Below are 22,298 nucleotides of genomic sequence, written 5' to 3'. Positions count from 1 at the left end.
GAAAATTAAAATTTCTCCACATGCTTGCCAGACTTGTTATTTTCCTTTAAAAATACATACATATATATCTATATATGAAAAAGAAATTAAAAATGTATAAGAAACATCTAATCTAAAAAAGAATTATAAATTTTAGAATCAAAAGCTACTTTATATTTATATATATGCCAGCCATCCTAGTGAGTTTGAAGTGGTACCTCACTGTGGTTTTCATTTTCCTGATGACCAATGGTTTTGAATATCTTTTCATGTGCTAGTTAGCCATTTGTAAATATTTGGAAAAATGTCTATTTAAACCTCTTATCCATTAAAAAAATGTTTAGGTTTTGAATTGTAATAGATCTTTATGTATTCTGGGTACTAGACTTATGTATTCTGGGTACTTATCAGATGAATAATTTGCTAATATTCTGCTCCATTCTGTAAGTTGTCTTTTTACTTTCTTGATAATGTCCTATGATGCCTAAATAGTTTTTCACTTGGATAAAATTCAATTTGCCTTTTTTCAATTGCTCATAATTTTGGTTCACATCTAAGAATCCATTGCCAAATCTAAGATTATGAAGATTTGGCCCTATGATTTCTTTGGAAAATTTTACAAATATATCTCTTGCATTCATTGAGCTCTTTAGTCCATTTTGAATTATTTTTAGTATGATGTGAATTAAGGGTCTAACATTATTTTGCATGTGGTTATCCAATTTCTCCAGCACCATTTGTTGAAAAGACTATTTTTTTCCCCTTTGAATGGTCTTGGCAAATTCATTAAAAATGAATTGGCCATAGACACATGGCTTTATTTCTGGACTTTCACCTCCATTTCATTGATCTATATGTCTATCTTTATGACACTGCCATAACATTTTGATTACTGTAGACTTATAGTAAATTTTGAAATCAGGAAATGTGAGTCTTACAACTTTGGTGGGATATTTTTTTCAATATTGTTTTGACTATTTGGTGTTTCTTATAATTCTATGTAAATGCAAGTACTGTCTTTTCTATTTTGTAAACAAGGCCACTGGAGTTTTAAAAATTTTTTTTTTTAATTTTTTTATGATAGTCACAGAGAGAGAGGCAGAGACATAGGCAGAGGGAGAAGCAGGCTCCATGCACCGGGAGCCCGATGTGGGATTCGATCCCGAGTCCCCAGGATCGTGCCCTGGGCCAAAGGCAGTCGCTAAACCGCTGCGCCACCCAGGGATCCGGCCACTGGAGTTTTGATAGGGATTGTTTTATGTCTGTGGATTGCTTTGGGTGGTATTGTTATCTTAACAATACTGAATCTTCTAACCCATAAATAGAGTATATCTTTCCATTTATTAAAGTCTTCTTCAATTTCTTCCAGCAATGTTTTGTAATTTTCAGTGTGGCTAGAGTGTTGCTTGGTTTAATCTATTCCTAGATGCCATATTCTTTCTGATTCTTTTGTGAATGCGACTGACTTAATTTCCTTTTTGGCTCTCTTCTTACTATTATACAACTCTTAAATCTTACAACAGTGCTGAATTTTTATTAGCTCTAATAGTTTTTGTTGAATTCTTTAGGGTTTTCTATACATGTGATTTTGTCATCTATGAATAGAATAGTTTACTTCTGCCTTTTCTGTTTGAATATCCTTTATTTCTTTTTCTTGTCTAATTGCTTTGACTAGAACTTTCAGTACAATACTGAATACGAATATCAAAAGCATGAACCCTTTTCTGGTTCCTAACCCTAGGGAGAAAGTTTTCAGGCTTTCACCATTGAGTATGATGTTACTTGTGGGTTTTTTATAAATGCCCTTTATCAGGTTGAGGAAGTTTCTATCTACCTAGATTGGTAAATGATTATATCATGAAAGGATGCTGGATTTTGTCAAATGCTGCTTCTGCATCTTTTGAGATTATCATATAGCTCTTCTCCTTCATTCTATTCATATGATGCATTACTTTGACTTATTTTCATATGGTGAGCCACTCTTGCATTTCTGGGATTGATGCCACTTGGTAATGGTATAAGTCCCTTCAATATAATGTTGGATTCAGTTTGCTAGTATTTTGTTGATATTTTTTGCATCAATACTCATAGGGTACTTTTGAGTGTAGTTTTCTTGTGCTGTTTTTGTATGGCTTTGGTATCAGGGTTGATGCTAGTCTTATCAAATAAGTTAGTATTTAGTATCAAATAAATAGCATTCTTTCCTTTCTATTTTTGAAAGAGTTTGAGAAAGATTGCTGTTAATTCTTCTTTAAATGTTTGATAGAATTCACAGGTGAAGTTATCTGGTCCTGGGTTTTTCTTTGTTGGGAGGTTTTTGATTCTTCATTCAATCTTTTTACTTCCTATAAGTCTCCTCAGATTTTCTATTTTTTCTTGAGTCACTTATGGTAGTTTGTGCATTCCTAGGAATTTATCCATTTCATCTAGGTTATCTAAACTGTTGGTGTAAAATAGCTTATAGTGTTCTCTTATATTCCTTTTTTACTCCTGTAAGGCCAGTAGTAATGTCTGTTTTAATAATTTGAGTTCTCTCTCTCCTTTATTTATGTACCTAAAAGCTTGCCAATTTTGTTGATTTTTTTCAGAGAATCTTCTTTAGGTTTTGCTGATTTTAGCTATTGTTTTTCTTATTATTTCCTTCCTTCTGTTGGCTTTAGGTTTAGTTCTTTTTTATTCCTATTTCCTTAAGATGTAAAATTTAGGTCATTAATTTGAGATCATCTTTTTTAATGCAGACATTTACAACAATATATTTCCCTATGAGCACTGTCTTCACGGTATCCCAAAAATTTTAGTCAATTCACATCAGATGTTTTTGATGATAGGCTATTTAAGTTCATAATATCTTTGTATCTAGGGCTTCTCTGTACACGACTCTTGTGGCTATCTCAATAAGTCACAGAAAATCAGGAACAGTTGTTTTTAGAAGGTTCATTTATTTCTAGAGTTCTTTATGTATTCTAGATTGTAGTACATATAAAAGAAATTAAAAAGCAAATTCTATTTTCAAATACCACCTAATCAAAGCAATAAAAATTATATATACCAGGAAACATTGATAGACTTAGGAATGTAAAACATCTTAAACCAAACACAAATTCAAACATGTCATTCATAAGCCACAACCCTTTACTCTTTCCTTTTTTCCAAATAAATACCACGTGCCTTTTCAAGGCAAGCAAAGATCTTTAATACATGATTGCTACTCACATCTCCAACTTCCCACCTCTCCTTTTTATTTTCTAGCAATACTTGTTGTGTCTTTCCTCATAGCCTCCAAGTTTCCATGCCTCTGGGTCTTTGTCCATACTCTTCCTTTTCCTAGAGTGCCCTTATTCTTTCTTTCCATTGTTAAATATTCCTCATTTTTCAAGATTCATTTCCAGCATTTTTCTCCAAGAAACCCCAGATATTCTTAAGTATAGTTTGTACCTCTGCCTGGACTGTGAATATCTCTATTTTACTGACTTATACTAAAATTAACCTGTTTTTGTGTTGGTTCCCCCCACACACACACAAACTAGACTGAAAGCACGTAGTCTGAAATCTAAATTTATTCATCTTTTTTTCCACAATACCTCTTAAGACTTAGCACATAGTAAGTGCTCAATGAGTACACTAAACTAGTGTAGAACTAAATAAAAGGAGGCCATATATTTAATTCCAAGTAGTATGGAGACCATAAGAATAATAGAGATTAAAAGCAAGTTAAGAGGTTGCCAAGAACTAAGATGCTAAGAGGAGTCAGCAAGAAAACAGGGTTTAGATGGGAGGGGAAAAAAAAAGTAAGTGGGTTTACAATGAGAAAGTGAAGTCAAATGAGCAGAGACCTGTATTATCTTGGGAATAATGATACTGGGCAGATTAGAAGGTACAGGGTGTTTAGGGAGAATGGAGAACTGCCTGTGGATGTATGGTGGGCTGGTTGTGGAAGTTGGCTGGCTTGATACTGTGACCAGACACACTCCCCTCCTGTGGTGTGTCTTCCCCATCTGTCCCTGATAGCAGGTAGTTAGGAATCCAGGAATGTCATCTGTACCTTGCAGAAGGCTGCTTTTTCCCAACTTCCCATCACATAAAGGCTTTGTCCTCAATGAATGTTGGAGTTGGTTCTAAGGAAGTGGTTGGTTGGAAGCACTGAGAATCCCAGGAGTGACCTGGACTGGGTCAGTGAGCCCCACAACTCCTGAATGGATGGGGCCAGCTTAAGGCTAAATATTGCTTGTTATGCACACCTGAATTTCCCTTAAACCCACAGTTGTTTTGTTTATCTACTATTTTACAGGATGCTAATTATATCCTAGGGCTACAGACTTCTAATGAGCCAGCACCTGGGAGATTAAACCTGGACTTGCTTCTTTGTGGAGATTTTATTTTTTAAACAGAGCATTTTAATATAGAGAAATAATAATTTTTCATTTAACATGTAATATTCCTTTGTGGAGCAACCTATCATTATGCCTGATTATTCTACCACATTATGAGCTTTGTTAAAAGAAGAAAAAAACATCTTGTCTTCCTCATGGTAAAAAAAGAAAAAAGGAAAAAAAATAAACCAACTGAATATAAGTGATGCTATATATAAAAGGGGCCACAGGTTGCCATAGTAACCAAAGTTCTAAAAATGACAGAAAGAAAAGAACATCAGGTTGTTGTGACAAATGACACTTGAAGTGACAGGTTTCTTGTGGTGCTTGCTTTTAATTAATGCAGCTCTGTAAGGAATGGTATTATTGAATAAGAGATTAATGTGGAAATCAGGAACCTGGCTGGAAGATTTGTTTTTCCAGCACTGGGATAACTAATAAGAGAATGCAGGAAACAACTGGAGAGTGAAACTCTGCTGTGAGAGAAGATGCCTGATGGTGGTTATCCAGGATCACATGATGAATGTATGCACTATACACTTTTGTAGATTGTGGGAACAGCTGTTTCCAGCAGCAGTAATCAAAGTGAAGCTAAAAATACAACAGTCATCACAAAGGAGAGCAGTTGTGTAACATCAAAAATCACCAGCTCAAAATTTTTTTAATATGTTTATATTGTTGGTGCTTTTTAGTGTTTTAATGTTTGATACATAAATTGAAAACATATACGTATGTAGGTTTGGATGGATATGTATGTAGGTAAGGATGGATATAAATGTATTTATAGCTATACAAGGGGTGTATAAAACCTATTTCTTGCAGCAGAATGAGACATCCTGTGAATTCTTAAATAATAGTGCACCCCACATCAGGAGGCTGATTCACTATTTACAGATAAGGTATTTACAGATATTAAAATGTACAGGCAATGTCTAGACAAGACATTTTTATGACACACATGGAAAAGAAGTTATACAGATTCTTCCTGTAGTTGTAAACAATAAGGAAAATAGAGATGAGATAACATGTCCACATGACATGATGCTGAGACGAAAACCCAAATCTTCACACCCCCAACACCCCATATTCACACTACTTGTTCCAGACCTGGTTACAGTTGGGCTCCTTGACCTGGGTCAAGGGAATGATTGATGTACCTATTTATTTATTAGAGCCTCTATGCAGCTCCATAAGGACATAGACACAAAGGAAAACAAAAAACAAAATTCAAATAGCATGGGTGGTACACTCCTTTCTTATTAGTACTTTAAGCTACAGAGTATTGAGCTGGTTCAAATCCCAGTCACTTGTTTTGTTTGCTTCTAACTCCCACCTCCATGACAGCCCCATGTTGCTGTGTCTCTATACAATCCATACACTCGCCACATTCTCTGGTAATTGTTAATGGTTCATCTTAACCTTTTGGACTGTGAGCTCCTTGAGGCAAAGTAAAGCCTCCTTGCTTATTTGTTGGCCCATAAAAGGAGTTCAATGTATTTTTTAAAGGAAGCAATGAACAAATGTAACAAAACTTGCAGATTTAGGTGACTTCAGCAGAGTTTCACCATTATAATCATGTTAGTTTATTCATCCACCAAACCCTTTTAGGGACAGACCTTATTTCAGTGGTTAGGTGGGTGTGGCAAAGACAGTGAGATATAGTACCTGCTTCTGTCTTGGCATCTAGAGGGCAGCACAAACAATCAAAGTGATAAATAAGGCAGCAAGGTAAACAGTACAATAGAAGTATATGGACACTTGAATACAGTGGGATAGAGGATTCTTGGAATCAGGAGCTTTAGAAAAAAATTTCATGAGAAAATGAAATTTAATGAGAAGCCTAAGGAGAAGTTAGCTAGACAGAAAAAAAGAAAAGATTGTTTTAAATCAAAAAGACACAAACCAGCACAGGATATTTGTGGAAACTGTTAGAAATGAAGAAGTATGGCTCAAATGGAAGAGTATGTGGAGTGAGAGAGGATGAGTGCTGAGGCTGCGAGTATACAGTTTGTGGAAGACCCCATTCATCATGACTTGATGAGTCAAGGAGGGCCTGGTCTCTACCTAATGAGTGACCTCTGGGCTTCTTATATGTATATTTCATATTATGCAATTACTATCAGCTCATTATGAAAACTGGAAAGTATGATTAGTAGAGGTAGGAGAAAGTACCAATTGTCTCATTACCAGAAACACCCATTGTTAACTCACTTCAATATTTTTTTTCACAACCATATAGGTATATGTAGACATTTTTACATATAAAAATTGTAAAATCTAATTTTTTTAATTTAAAAATAATCACCACTTAAGAAAAAGTTGGAAGTACAGTACAAAGAATTTATTACCCTTAATCATTTGTAAGTTGTCCACTGGGTGCATCCGCTCTCATTTTCCACTCAAATACCTAACAACAGGGACATTCTGCTACCTGATCTCATTTTAACATAATCCAAAAACAACAAAAAATCATGAAATTAACATAATGCATAATCCTCAGATCCTCAGACTTAACCTTCTTCCAGGTGTTCCCCAATGTCATTTTGAGAAAGAGGGTAAGCTCAGAATCCCCTGTTGCATTTGGCTGTTGTGTCTGTTACATGTCTTATAGTCTTTAACAGTACTTTTATCTTCAAGGACTTTGATGATTTTGACACTTTCAAAAGTTTTAGGGAAATTCTGGTATAGGATGTCCCTGCATTTGCTTTTGCATAAGGTTTCCTTATGATTAGAATCTGATTATGGATGTTCGGCAGGAATGACAGAAGAGATGTGTATTCTTCCTATTCTATCAGGTGGATGCTTGACTTTGGTTTGCACCACTACTGATGATGTTCATACTAATTGTTTGATTAAGTTGTCAACTAGAATTCTCCACTGAGAGTGACTCCTTTAGTCCTATAATTGACAAGTATTTTCTGTGGAAATGCTCCTGTTGGAAGACAATTCTCTTGCATTTCTGCACCTCTGAGAGGCACTGGTTACCTTTTGTTCTGGTCTGTCTTTTTAAGGATGTTTTTATGGCAAAGAGCCTTGTTAGACAGATGTAATGTCTCCTTCTGGAGCACAGGGTAGTTTGTTTGCAATCCAGAGTAATAAAGATAATGTTTCACTCAGAGGCAAGTGTTGGGCAGGTTGCTTGGAGGTTGTTATAAAGTTTGGGATTGTCTAAGCTCAGGGCTTCTCAGTTGTGAGGAACCTGCTGTGCATGCAGCATCTACCTGGCCACTTCCTGTTGTTCTATGGAACTTAGGGAACAAATGGAACGAAAAGAAACATGAAGTTCATGCTGCCTGCTGCTCAGTGAATAAAAGTCCTTTGTCTTCTTCCAGCCTCATGAATCCATCAGCAGCTAGCCTGTAAAATTGCAATGGTAAAACTTCAGAGTTCTTGAGAACTTTGAAACTATGTAAATATCTCTTCCTCATCAAATTTAAATTTAAATATCCATTAATATCTGTATGGGTATATATCTTCCTATTTTTACAAAAGGTTATAATCCACTATTATTGTTTTTTCCTTTTGATGCACCGATCAAATCCCCTGATTTGGCCAGTGGGAGAATTTCAAGTTGATTCCTGTATCTTTTTTATGCTTTCTTATCCTTCTGAGCACTTGTTTTCTGGCACAAAAAGGATAAGTTAGCTCATTTTGTACTTTTCTTGCCCCTGCCCTTGATTCAGCCCTTCCTCTAAGGAGCTCTGGTTCCATTCAGTGGAGCATGGGATTTAGGAGCTACCTTGGGGGCCTTGAGATGGCCAACTGCAAAGTTAGAAGGCATGGTCCTCCAAAACCGTCCTAAACTCTGATACCAGCTACAAGTTCAGGGGTATCCTAAATGGTCTTGGATTTGATGATTCACTAGAAGGACTCACCCAAATCACCGAAAGCTATTACATTTATGGTTATAGCATATTATAGGGAAAGGGTACAGATTAAAATCAACCTAGGAAAGAATAGTCTAAAAGAGATACCAGATACAGAGTTTCCATTATCCTTCCTCCGTGGAGACTGAGTTATCATCCCAGCATTCTATGTATGACAGTACACAAGAGTTCCCAATTAGGTAAGACCATCCAAGCTTTGGTATCCAGAGTTTTTACTGAGGCTTCATTCCATAGTCATGATGTATCAATTGATTGTCCACATGGTTAATCTCAGACTTCAGATACACTGATACCATGTGACCCAAAGTCCTCACCCTAAGTCATATTGTTGGTCTTTCTGGCATGGCCAGCACCCACACTAAGGCTACCCGGATGTAGTCAGCTCCTCCCTTAACTCACATTGTTAGACTATCCAGTATGATCCAAGACTCTCCAGCAAACAAAAACAATCATATTAGGCATATTATTCCAAGAATCTATAGATGACCTACTAGAAGCTGAAGTGCAAAGCCCAGACTTTTCTTTGGACAAGATAAAATTCTTCACTACATAGGGGCACTAGGTGTGTTTATTGTTACTGCAGTGCTAATGCTCTTAGGCTTTCTCAGAGAACAGAGCTAGGGACAAATGTATGTACACACACACAGAGTTGTATCTTTACTAACTTCTCTATCTGTGTACCTAACTATCTACCTATCCACCTGATCTATCATCTTTCTATATTGAAAGACATGAGTTTACACTAATACATTCAATATCAATATAACAGCACAAGGTTCATGAAATTTTCTCTCTTTTCCATATTAGTAAGTCTTCTCCCCAATAGTAAGAAAACTTCTCCCTTTTTCCTTGATATATTTACTTATGTGAGCAACCCCCTGTATTAATTAATCTCCCATCTCTGCCACCAGGCTCTCCCTTCTAGGCAGAGTTGCCTTCCTGACTCTGCTTGCTCTCTGACACCCCATGCTGAGCCATTCATCCAGGAGGAAACCTCACCATGTTTGCATTCCAAAACCCTGTGATAGACCATTCTGTGTAGATGTCATTCTCATCCTACTCAGGCTCTCAGACTCCATAGGAAGGGAAAGGAAGGAAGACAGGAAGAACTCCCACTGACTCATTAGTATACTTTTTTCTGACTTAAACAATAATACTTGCTCATTGACCGGCATTTAGAATATACAGAGAAGTTTAGAGAAAAAATTGAAAGTCATCCACAATTCTACTGTTCAGAGATTTCCATTAACATTTTTGATTTTCATTTTATCTCCTCCCTAAGAACATTTAAAAATAGTTGATAACATAATTTAAAAAAAAACGGAAAAATTCAAACTTGCTCAAGATAGTAGTTGATATAATGAGAGCAAGTGCTGAAACAGAACAATACTAATAACTTTAATTTGTTATGAAACATGATGAGAAATCACATCTGAACTGTAGAGAAAGGATAAGACTTGAGAAGCATATTTTCTTGTACTGAATAAAGCTAAGCTATGGAAGCAATAAATGGAGAAAAGTGATTCAGGACCAAGACTGACCATAATGTTGCTCTGAAAGAAAAACATTTCTCTAGTCTCAATACTCTGCTCCACTCTAGCACTTCTGACACCAATTTGGGGGTGGGGGGTATTCCCTCATGCTGAGAAATTCTGTGATAACTGTTGGGTATCTTATAATTTAACTGAATTAACTGATACCTGGAGATAGTATCAAAGCCCACAGATTGAGGCTCATTCACACAGGAGCCTCAAGGCTCTCACCCACCTTGAGACCCAATGGCAAGTCTGGGTTATCACCTGTGCTTCTGACCAACTAACTATAAATTGGAGGTTCCCCATCCTTGTGTTCAATTAATTTGCCACCACAGCTTGCAGGATTTAGGAAATCAGTTTACTCACTTGATTACCAGTTTATTACAAAGGATATTAAAGAATACAGATAAACAGGCAGATGAAGAGATACATAGGGTTTTGAGTACAGAGGTGTCTACCCCTGTGGAATTTAGGTTTCCCACCCTCCCAGAATGTGAATTTGTTCTTGTTTACCAACTTGGAAATTTCCAAATTCTTTTGGATTTTTATGGAGCTTCATTAGGTAGGAAAGTTTGATTAAATCATTGGTGGTTGGTGATTGATTCAGCTTCCAGCCCCTCTACCCTCCCTGGAGGTTAAAGGGTGTGGGACTGAAACTTCCATCCCTCTAATTACATGGTTTGTTCTCATGGCAACCAACCCCATCCTGTAGTTATCTAGATGCTTTCCAAAAATCATCTCCTTAACTCAGATATGGTTGAAAGGGATTTGGTATGAATAACAAAAGACACCCAGTTCACCATGATCACTGCAACTGTTTTAGAAAGTGGGAGCAAAACTAAATATTATAACAAAATATGCTTTATGGATCTTATATAGGGAATTACAAGGGTTTTTAGGAGCTATGCACCGGAAGCCATGGAAACCAAGGAAACCTAACATACACCAGTCAGAATCCTCCAACTCAGATTTAACTAGTTTACATTATCTTAGACAATAGGATCTGCTAGCCTTGTAAGGAAATCTCTGACCTGGCTAATCACACCTCATGTCCACCTTGTCTCTCCGAATGCTCTATAAAATCTAATCTTGCCCAAAATTCCTTGGGAGAGGTGTTCCATTTCTTATGAGGCACTGTACTCCCTCAGGCCATGGATTGTTTTCCCTTAAAAAAAGGACACAAAATTCATTACTAAATTGCAATATTTTTGTCACTTGACATCAGGAATTGCACTTGCAGATTCCCTTTTGCTGAACGGTTCTGGGTTAGGGTTTTCTAGCATAAGAAAAGGTGAGATCTGGAAGGCATAGGAAAGAGAGAGGAAGAAAGGAAGAATAAGAATTTCTTGTTTGGTCATGACAGCTCACTATGGTGTGGTGACTTCTCTGGGAGGTCTAGCTTCTCAGCTCACCCAGAAGCTGATGCCAAAGTTGTTGGTGATGGTTTTGCCCATTTCCTGGTGGCAGCTTCTCAGGCCTTCAACTTGCCAACATTTACACAAGCCCAAATTCCTGTGTTAAATCTTTTCATTCCTTTGGTCTTTTGCAGTGGCTCTGTTTTATAAACCAAAAGTAGATTGATACATTAGATAATGTAATTTTTCCAAGTAGAGGTTGTTAAAATAACTTTCTATGACCATTATGGAACTGCCCTACCCAGGTGCATGTCAGTGAGTCAAAATTTAGCTTTCATGTCTGTGTAAATCCTTCACTTAATCAGAAATGCAGAGTACTGGTAGCCAGTCCCCATTTGCCAAGCCAACTCTGGGCTCTATATTTTATTGCTCCTCTCACCCCAAAGAAGTTTGACTATGTGGCCCCAGGAGCAACCAAATATTTTCTATTTTTCTCTTTGTTCCTTACTCTTTTTTTTTTTTTTTAAGATTTTATTTATTCATTCATAGACACAGAGAGAGAGAGACAGAGACACAGGCAAAGGCAGAAGCAGGCTCCACGCAGGGAGCACGATGTGGGACTCGATCCCGGGTCCCCAGGATCACACCCCAGGCTGCAGGCGGCGCCAAACCACTGCGCCACCGGGGCAGCCCCTGTTCCTTACTCTTTATCATAGAAGAACGTCTTGCCCTCTGCCCCATTTGGCAGTTCTGTGGACCACTGAGAACAGAGACTGCCTGCTTCATGGAGTTTTCAATAGAGTTTGTATCACCTAAATTATCTTTTAAAATCATATTTAACAAAGTTTATGAATGTTTAAGCCATATGACATGACAATAAGCTTTGGCAGAATGTGGAAGTGTCTTTTTATCCTCTTTGCCTAGAATTCAGTGAGCCCTGTCCAGCTGGATGCTCCTTGTCTCCTTATTTGTCTTTAATTATTTCTATGATTTTTGCTTCTTTTCCACTTTCTGTAGTTTCTGCCTCGTGAAAAACTTGTTAATTCTTTGCTCCAAAGACTCTTTTCTGTCCTCTGTAACAAACAGCACTGCCTTTAGTGTTTTCCTGTCTACACATTGCATGTTTCTGGAACAGCCTTCAATTTGCCTTTTTTATGATAGATTCAGTTTTCTGAGGCATTGATTCTGCTGTTTTTTTCTTTTCTTTTTTCTTTTCTCATTCTAAGAAGCATTCCATTCTGCATTTGGCATTGTTTCCTTTTCAACACCTTCTTTTTTCATATGCTTTTCATCAGCCTCTCTTCTCTTCCTGCATTACTGTTGTTTCATAAACATCATACATTTTACAAATAGGTTAAAGCAGCAAGTGGTTGTCTAGATGAGTTTGTCATTTCTAAAAATAATTTTCAAGGGTCTGCTGCTTTTGAAGCCTCCATGATATTATTATTCCCATTTCATAGTGTTTTGCTATAGGCCACATATTGATACTTTTGTCTTCACGCATTCTCAATAATGTCAACTAATAGGCACAGTGTGCTTTTGCCCTATTAGTTCTCCAGCTGGACCACAGCCTAGCATGTGGAACTCCTGGCTCAGTTTCTAAGGGTGACAGGGTTTTTTGGGTGCAGCTTCATTGGCCTGCACTAGTACCTTTTCCTTTTTAGTGGCTCAGCTGAACTGGAGACAGTTGAACTGCCAGATGTCTGAATAGCTGGTTAAGACAAATGGTAAGGAAAGTAATGGTCAAGACTTTAATCATTTACCATGACTGCACAAGCAGGAGGCTAAGCCAAAGAAAGGGCTGGCTTCCTCATCTTCCATTTTCCTTCATGGATCAGCATTCTGGCTAAGGGTCAGATGGGTCAGCACAGACATGGTATGGCAGGTGCTGATCATCTCACTGCTGGGGGAATCCTTAAAAAAACAACTATTGCTATTTTAAGGACCCAGAAGGGATTATGGGGGAGGGAAAGAAGCAAGGGCGAGGAAAATTTCTAATTGGAGAAAAGTATTTCAAGTCTCTCCTCTGCCCCCTCTCCCACAAAAGAATCTAGCAGAGGCACTGTGCCATGTTCTGACACACAATTCCTATATCCTTATAATTTCCTATATACGAACAATAGGGGCACTTTTTCACTCATAATCTACATTTAATCAATCATACTGTTCCATCGAGCTGATCTTCTAGAAAGCTCCCAGAGATTCCCTCCACCCTCTTCTCAGTACCATGGACTTAGTTCTGAGCACAAAACATCCCACGTAAAAGATCATCAGCCTCCCATTGGCTTTCTTAAACATTCAGTAGGGCAACTTTTGGAATGGTATGGTGTCAGGTGGCAGCTGCCAAGACATCTTTTTTTCTATTAATTTTCTAACTTTTCTATTACTTTATCTATGAAGATGCCTGAAATGGATACATCATGGTCAGAAACAATGACTTTTTACAAAGTCAGTATGCACTTTTATCTCCTTCAACCAAAGAAACCAAGCATAGTGGCCCTGAAAGATACCTGTGAATGAGGATGCCTGGCTAGGAATGCAGATGTACATAAGTGTATGGGTTGCTAGAGGGCAGGGCAGGGGAGTGCATGAGTCCTTGAGAGACTGCCATTTCTTGGCTATCACCAAGCCTGGTGTGGGCAGGGCAGCTACCCCCAAGGCCTGCCTGGCAGAGCCTTGTAATTGCCTGTGGTTAGGCCCAAAAAAATCACCTATATGTTTTTGGCTTCGATTTTTTTTCGAGACCCAACTGAGAAGCATAGACTTCCCACCATGAATCCAAATAGGTTAGATTCTGTTGGGCTGTGACAAGAATTGGTTGAATAGTCTGAGGCAAGGCCAAGATCAATGCTATTCCAGGCCAATTGACCAGGCCTGCCTGGAGGATTGAATGTAGGCATGAGTCCCAACAGTTGCCAAGTCAAGGAAAGATGCCTCATGGCCTTTTAGTATATACTTTAGAAAGTCAGCCTTTAGAATGGCTTCTTCCTTAAGTTTTTGTAGGAATCTCTTTAACCAGGTCCAAGACATCAGTTCAGGCATGACACAGCAGTGACCAGTAGGTTGAAGCTGACATGAAGACCTAAACACGTTCTAGGACTGGGGCAGTGTCTTGGCAGGCAGGGCATGTACACAAAAAATATAGTTGTGGAGGGCACAGCACCTGTGTCAGTCACAGGGGCATCCTTGAGGATTTGGCCACAAGTTACCTGGGGAGGAAGAAGGAAGGAGAGCTGGGCAGTGCAGTGGACCAAGTAGACAGCTATTTCCTGGCTGTAGGCACAGGTTTGAGCTGAGCCAGCTTTCTGCAAGAGATGGCTTAGTGTCCAGGAGTCTGTGCCTGTAGCTTGAATCCAGTTATCCTGGCAGGACTATTGTCACAGCCCTCTGAAAGAGGTTCACACTGTGTCACTTCCCTTACTAGCCTTAGCAAGATTATCTCTTGAGGAGGTCTATGTCTCTAAGGATTTTTAGGGCCACTGATCTAGCAAATCCAGAGGGCTCTAAATTCCAACAGCTTGCTGTACCAAGGGTGTTTACCAGCACCAGGGACCTTCTTAGAGTCATTAGGCTCACAAAAACTCCCTCCACCCACCATCATCTTTTGGTCCCATTAACAATTACTGTAGTGGTGGCTTGAGAACTGTTTCCTCAGCTTTCTTTGATTCCCTCTTTTGCATCTCTGATCTGATGCACTGGTGAAGGTCAGCCAAGCAGTCAGGAGCTAAAAGATCAGTGGTCCCTCTTGAAACTGAAAATCTTGCACGAACAATTTACTAGTAGCCTATAAGGATTCCCTATAGAATCTGCTAGCATTTCCCAAAGCCCATTGGCAACATGCTCTGTGAGACCCTCAGATTCTTGCAAATGATCCACTAGCATTTCTCTATAATGACCTGCAGATTCTTCAGGCTTTTTGCAATTCCAGAATGGTATTGTGCTTAATTGACTTCCCTGTTCACTGCAGCAATCTGTCAAGAGCTCAGCAGATCTGGCTTGCTTTCTGGATCTGCAGTCTAGAAATGGAAAGAGAGAAATGAAGAGGGAGGTGGTAGGAAACAGCTCTATGTCTAACTTAAAAAGCTCCTCCCATAATACTGAACATTGTAAATTTTTTTCCTCCCAATACATCACAGGCAGGCAAGATGCTACTATTGGTGATGGCAGTAGGGCAGTAGGAATATGCAGGATAATATTACCCCAAAATACCACTAGTCACTTTGATCATGCCTCCTGCAGTGGACAAAGCCTCCCTCTCAGTAAGCAGTCCTCCTCTGGGGAATTAATTTCACTGAGTGATGCCTCCCCTGTTGTCCAGTCCTGTATCTTTAACTTATGTGGAAGCAGTGACTGAGGGGAGTGGGATGAGTGAGGAAGTGAAGGTGGAGCAACAGGGGCCCAACTGTCTTGTGATTGGCATCCCATTACCTTCAGGAGGTAAGCCAACTCCATCTCCAGTGGTCCAACCATGGACCTTTATTTAAAAAAAGATTTATTTACTCATAAATCTTACTTATTTACTTATACGTATTTGAGAGAGAGAGAGAGAGAAAGAGAGAGAGTACATGGTCTGGGGGGAGGGGTGAAGGGAGAGAGAAAAAGAGAATCTCAAGCAGACTCCCTGTTGATCACAGATTCCCAAGGCTGGGTGGGGCTCGAATCTCACAAACTTGAGATCATGACCTGAACTGAAACCAAGAGTTGGATGCTCAATTGACTAAGCTACCCAGATGCCCCAACTGGGGACCTTCTGATCATGCTTGTATGTTGCTTGGTCTCTTTGGTTGTAGGAGGTAAAAGTGAAGCTAAGATTGTAAAAAGTCATAGTTTCTGGCCATGATATGCCATTTTAAGGAGTCTTCAGTGTACATATCAGGCAGCCATGTGACACCACTCCAATACCAAAATCTCTCTACTGAATGTTTAAGAAAACAAATCGGAGGCTCATGATCTTTTAGGTGGGATGTTTTGGGCTCAGTACTAAATTATGGCAGAGAGGAGGGAGAGGAGGAGATTTCTGAGATTTCTGAGGAGCTCTTTAGATCAACTAAAGAAAACATCATTATAGACTAGACGCTGATTATGAATGAAAAGAAGTAACAAAAGCCCTCAGGTTTTCCTGTATGGGTGAATGGAGAATCAATGGGCACATTACCAATATTTTTACTTTTTCCCCCTCTAACAACCACTCCTTACAAGAACATCCTAGAGAGTAATAATTAGGTCATCTTTCTGGGCTGTCTACAAAAGCTGGCTATGCTGACCATTCTATGCTTAGAATAGTCATTGCATGCTTCTTAGATGAGCTTTTGTTCTTACACTACAATAGGTATTGATGTAGATACTTAGCTCAACCACCTTGATAACTGTCTCTGGGACATATTAACAAGCTCAAAGCCTGTTCACCAGGATTCTTACCACCTGCCTGATCCTGTCTAAAAGAGAATGTGTGCTCTCAGGACTATGTTCCTCTATAGTCAAAGTTCAAGGCATGACTTGAACCCTCAGTAAACATTTATGCTTTCGCATCCTCTCTCTCTCTCTCTCTCAAAAAAAAGAAAGAAAGAAAGAAAGAAAGAAAGAAAGAAAGAAAGAAAGATAAAAAAAGAAAGAGAGAACACTCAGGAAAGTGGGGGAGAGGGAGATGGGGAGGGAGGAGCATAGAGAGAGAGAAGGAGAGAGAGAATCTTAGACTGGTTCCTTGCCCAGTAGCAGAGCCCAACTTGGAGCTTGATCTCACAACCCAGAGATCATGACCTGAGCCAAAATCAAGAATCAGCTGCTTAACTGAATAAGTCACCCAGTGCCCTTGCATCCTCCCATTATTAGCCTATTTTCTGTATTCTTATTTATATCCTAAGGTAGTTATAATATTAACTTTTTGTTAAAAAAATTTCACTGGGTAAATTTTAAGGATCTTATTGGCTTTATTCTGTGACTTCTGAATGGGACAGCATCCAATCTAACAGATAGAAAGGGGCTCTGAAGAGCTATATAAAATGGAAGACTTTTATAGGCAGGAGTCGGGACGAGGGAATTATACAAGGCAAAAAATCAGACTGGTTACTGTAAGGGCACTTTCCTATGGAAGGGGTCAATTAGGCAGATGACCTAACTAGTGCTGATCAGATGGTTTCCTGATTGACTGGTTTTAAGATTCCATTTCTGAGAGAGCTGAAGTTGTAATTTAGTCTTGGTTTAGTGATGTGGGGTTTAGTCTAACTCTATTTGGGGTCTCTTGTTTTGTTTTAAATTTTTTTTAAAATAATTAATAGGATTTATTAATATACTGACACAAATTATTTATATTTTTATTAACAAACAAACCAAAATAAAATAAATCTCACACTATAAGAGAAAGTGTGATAGACAAACTGAAAATGAACTATCTGGTGAGAAAATAGGGTTTTTGCAATTTCTACAAATATTAGGAAAATGACTACAGCCAATACCATCACACTTTAGGTTATATGCCACAGGTTTCAGTTGTTTTGCTTCTCTCTCAGGAAGCATTAAGAATGCATGCCTTTTAATAAAGCAGGCTTCAGTAAAAGATCAATTGCTTTTTTGTTTTGTTTTGTTTATAAGCATTTTGCTTTATCAACAAAAATGAAACATCCTTTACTGAGGCTACAAATAAAACTATTGTATATATATATCTGCAAGAGGCACTCAGAGACAAAGTAGGAAAAGGAAACTGGGACTTAGAGAGAGGACAAGGAGGGTGGCCAACACTGAGAAACTGTGAGTTAGCCTTGGAACATATTTGAAAACAAAGTAAACATCTTTATGGATGTCATAGCTGTCTCCTCTCCATCGCTGCCATCGTTCCCCTGTCTGGGCAAGCATATGCTTCTCTGTATTGCACAGGGGCATTCTTACATATATTTCCAGTTCACCTGGCTCAGTCAACTGAAGACACTGACAGCAGGGATGTTTCTTTTTCTTCTCTCTCTCTTTTTTTTTTTTTTTTTAAGATTTTTTATTTATTTATTCATGAGACACACAGAGAGAGAGAGAAAGAGAGAGAGAAGCAGGCTCCATGCAGGGAGCCTGACACAGGACTTGATCCCAGGTCTCCAGGATCATGCCCTGGGGCGAAGGCAGGTACTAAACCACTGAGCCACCCGGGGATCCCCCTCTTCTCTTTTTTAAAGGCAGTGACTGACTTCTGGCTGCAGTGTTTTTGTCACTTCCAACAGAGGTCATGAGCATCAGTAGTTCAAGCAGCTGAGGCAGTGTGTGTAAGTAACTGGCACGCTCCTGCAGTAGCCACCACGAGCAGTCTGATGGTTCCAGCTGTATTATTCTCAGGCTTTAACAATGTCAGCAGTGAGATGCTCCTAAGTTTTGTTAGAGCCGCCTCCCTCCTCTTTCTTCTTCTATCCCTTCATCTATAAGAGGTATCTGAAGTTTTTCTGATTGTCTAGCTAGACATCCATTTATACTGTTTTTGTAACCAGTAGTGCTTTCTTGAAATAAACACTCAAAGATGAAAATTTGAGACGATTGTCTTTCCTTGGACATGGAAAAAGTAATGACTTCACTATTAATGGAAAATAAGATACTGGTAGTTCATATACATAGTGACAAGATACTTACTTAAGCTATAACCTGGCATAACCTGAAATAAAATCTATTGAAGGTAAGGTGTTGGGAGATCAAGAGACTGCTACAGTCAACTACTGTGATGGTGGGCTGGTTATTTCTGACTGTACTGGAGAATTATCCAAAGAAAATGAATCACTCAGGGTTTTATTTATTTTTAAGATTTTTTAAAAAATTATTTATGATAGATATATATAGAGAGAGTCATTCAGGGTTTTAAACTCTCAACTCAATATATGGTCAGAGAACTGGAGATCCTGTATGATGGCCCTTGGATAATTCCATATCCTTTATAGAAATAAGTCATAATAAGTACAGCTGAAAATCAACCCAATTTGATTCCACAAATAGAATTACAATGTAAGTTTGACTCATAGCTTCTTCATATTACTTAAGTGAAAGCCACTGTAATGGTTAAGAAAGAATGGAACCCTAAAACAAGGAATGGGATGATTTAAGTTGGTTCAGATGAATCTGAGAATTATGAAGCCCCCAATTTCCTTGAGCTTTTTCTTGTCATGGAAGCAGCTTCTCTCCCTCTGTCTAAGGAAGCTAGTCTTACTTGCTTGAGGACTTAATCAGTGCTTTTCAGATGTTAGTGTGCATGAGAATCACCTGAGTATCTGGTTAAAATGCACATTTTGACTCAGTAGGCCAAGGGTGTTGTTTGAGTTTCTGTATTTCTAGAAAGTGCCTAGATGATGCTGTTGCTGCTGGTTCACAGACCACACTTTGCACACCAAGGAACTCAATATGGATTTTAACCATGGTGGTTACCTTGCATGGGGATGCCCATTCCAAACCATCACTCTCCAAAGTTTTCAGACACAAAACTGGAACTCAGTCCCAAGCCTGCCAGGAGGTCAGGTATACATATAGTCTGACCCAGCATAATATTGTTTAGACATTGAATTAATTATAAGATTATGCCAATTTATATTTGAAAACATTTGAGGAATAGATATAAAAATGGATACTAAGATTATTACATCAAGTAGGCAGAAGATAATGGATTGGGCTAAAGTTGTTGATATGTATTCCAGGAGTTAGTCTAAGTATTTGGGAGTGGCTGTAAGTCCAAGTTTGCTGGATATTTTCGCCATTTTATTGTCCAGATCAAGGGCAAGATATCCACAACTGATGTACCTGGAGTTTGCCCACATGAATTGATTGATCTTAGTGAATGGCATAGGATTGGTTCAAACAATAGAACTTTCAAAGGAGATAGCATTGTGTGCTTTGACAGCTGCTCATCTAGACTTACAGTATAATTTTTTTTAAGATTTTATTTATTTATTCATGACAGGCAGAGAGAGAGAGAGAGAGCCAGAGACACAGGCAGAGGGAGAAGCAGGCTCCACGCAGGGAGCCCAACATGGGACTCGATCCCAGTAGACTTACAGTATAATTAAAAAACATGCAGGCCTATTCACAGAAAAATACTTTATTCCTATCTGGGAAATGGTTTAGAAGCTGAGAAAGTTTCAAGGCCCTCCTCCTTCTCAAAATTTGAGTTTGTTGAGTACTGACCTCAACCTAACCACACTATCCAGAAGCTGATTTCATGCTTGTCAGTTTTCCCACATGTTCTGTGAAAGTTAGCTATTTGAATGGATTTGATTTTCTTTTTACTCCCTACCCTTGTTAAACCTCTGTTAAAGCTATACTTCTACTTGGAGACCTCTCATTTCTTTACATCCCAGCCATAGAGACTCTTGCTTCAGGAAGCACTTTGTGGGGCGCCTGGGTGGCTCAGCCATTGAGCATCTGCCTTTTGCCCAGGGTGTGATCCTTGACCTCCAAAATTGGGAGTCCCATATTGGGCTCCCTGCATGGAGCCTGCTTCTCCTTCTGCCTGTGTCTCTGACTCTCTCTCTCTCTCTCTCTCTCTCATGATAAATAAATAAGATCTTAAAAAAAAAAAAAAAAGCATTTTGCTTTCCCCAAAAAGCCCTAAAATATCAGCTCCTTTTGGGTTTAGCTTCTAAGACCCCATTTCCTCTCTTTGTTTTGTTCTCCATCTCTTTATTCTTGGGCCAGAAATACTTAGTGGGGGCATAAAAGCAGTAAATTGGCCAAAACATAAGAAATTGTAAGAAATATAAAAGAAATGGCAGGGATCCCTGGGTGGCTCAGCGGTTTGGCGCCTGCCTTTGGCCCAGGGCGATCCTGGAGACCCAGAATCGAGTCCCACGTTGGGCTCCCGGTGCATGGAGCCTGCTTCTCCCTCTGCCTGTGTCTCTGCCTCTCTCTCTCTCTCTATGTCTATCATGAATAAATAAATAAATCTTAAAAAAAAAAAAAAAGAAAGAAATGGCAATTACATGAGGTGATGGAGGTATGAACTCACCCTACTGTGGCAAATATATGTGTGTATATACATATACATATAAAATCATATTGTACACCTTTAAACTTACACAATGTTATATGTAAACTATCTGAGTAACAGTAGCAAAAATGAATCCGTTTGTTTAATACAGTTTGACAATTAAATGTTAATTATGATGATTTATTATGACATTTTAAATGAGTTGTGTGATGGGCAGAAGTAACAATACTAATTACACAAGCAAGTTTTCCAAGCTGGAGAAACACACCAACAAGATTCGGATCCTTATGCCTCAACATTTCCCCTTCAGAATTTCAGCTGTCAACAACTGTATTCAACGCTTTCTTGCTAAGAAGGATACAAATGCGCTGGGTAGCAATTTTTTTTTATAAAAACTCCAGCATTCCCACACCGGGAGTCGAACCCGGGCCGCCTGGGTGAAAACCAGGAATCCTAACCGCTAGACCATATGGGAGGCGACAGAAGCGGCCTCCAGGGCAAGTGGATTGAAAAGCCTCCTGCAGACTTCCGCCTTCCGCGCGCGGCCCCGCCCCCTGCGCGCCCGCCTTCTGCGCCTGCGTGGCTTTCGGCGTTGCTGGTTGTGGACGGCTCCGGGCGTCCCTCCGGGCTGGGGGAGGGCGGAGGGCGGCTCTGCGCGGGTGCTGCGCCCGCCGACCCCGGGCGGCCCTCCCCCGCCCCTCGCCCTCGCCCTCGCCCTCGCCGGCCAGGTGCATTCCCCAGAAAGTGCTGCGAACGAGCTCCGGGAACGAGCTCCGGCCGTGGGATTTGGAAAAGAGTGCTTGGAGTGGCTCGAGAAGCACGTTATGACATTGGCTTCCCAGGTCCCAGTTCCCCAGTTTGACCTTGTGGCCCAAAACCTTTCCTTAGCCCGGGTCTTTGCCGTCATGAGGATTTAAGCCCTTGGAATCGTGCATTCACAAGTCTGCGTACCCTGAATAACCTGTGGAGAACGTTGGGAGACTACTGTGTTTACACTCTTGTTTAGGAAGGCCAAAATCAGAACAAAACACCCAGACCATAAAGGAAAAATCCACACATTGCACCAGGTGAACAACTCATACTTTGGGGGGAAAAAGTGAAAAAACAAAACAAAAAACCCCCAACAGATTGAGAGATGAACATACAAAGGGTTGCTTTCATATAAACTACACATGATTTAAAATTAGGCAAACACTGCCATGTAAAAGTGAGAATTTATTGTGAATAGGCCA

General features: G+C 39.3%; 1 non-coding gene and 1 pseudogene across 1 annotated transcript; one reads left to right on the top strand and one right to left on the bottom strand.

Moving 5' to 3' along the window:
- LOC106558580 overlaps positions 1-21,983 on the top strand; it is a 52,770-nt pseudogene extending 30,787 nt beyond the window's left edge.
- Positions 21,470-21,541, bottom strand: TRNAE-UUC. The gene has a single exon. It is a non-coding gene; the product is annotated as a tRNA-Glu (tRNA).
- Positions 21,984-22,298: the final 315 nt, after the last annotated feature.

The sequence above is a fragment of the Canis lupus genome, chromosome 3, assembly GCF_011100685.1.
Source record: "Canis lupus familiaris isolate Mischka breed German Shepherd chromosome 3, alternate assembly UU_Cfam_GSD_1.0, whole genome shotgun sequence".
NCBI classification, from domain to species: domain Eukaryota; kingdom Metazoa; phylum Chordata; class Mammalia; order Carnivora; family Canidae; genus Canis; species Canis lupus.
Note: the sequence above shows the minus strand (reverse complement) of the source record. Positions and strands in the feature narration are given on the sequence as shown.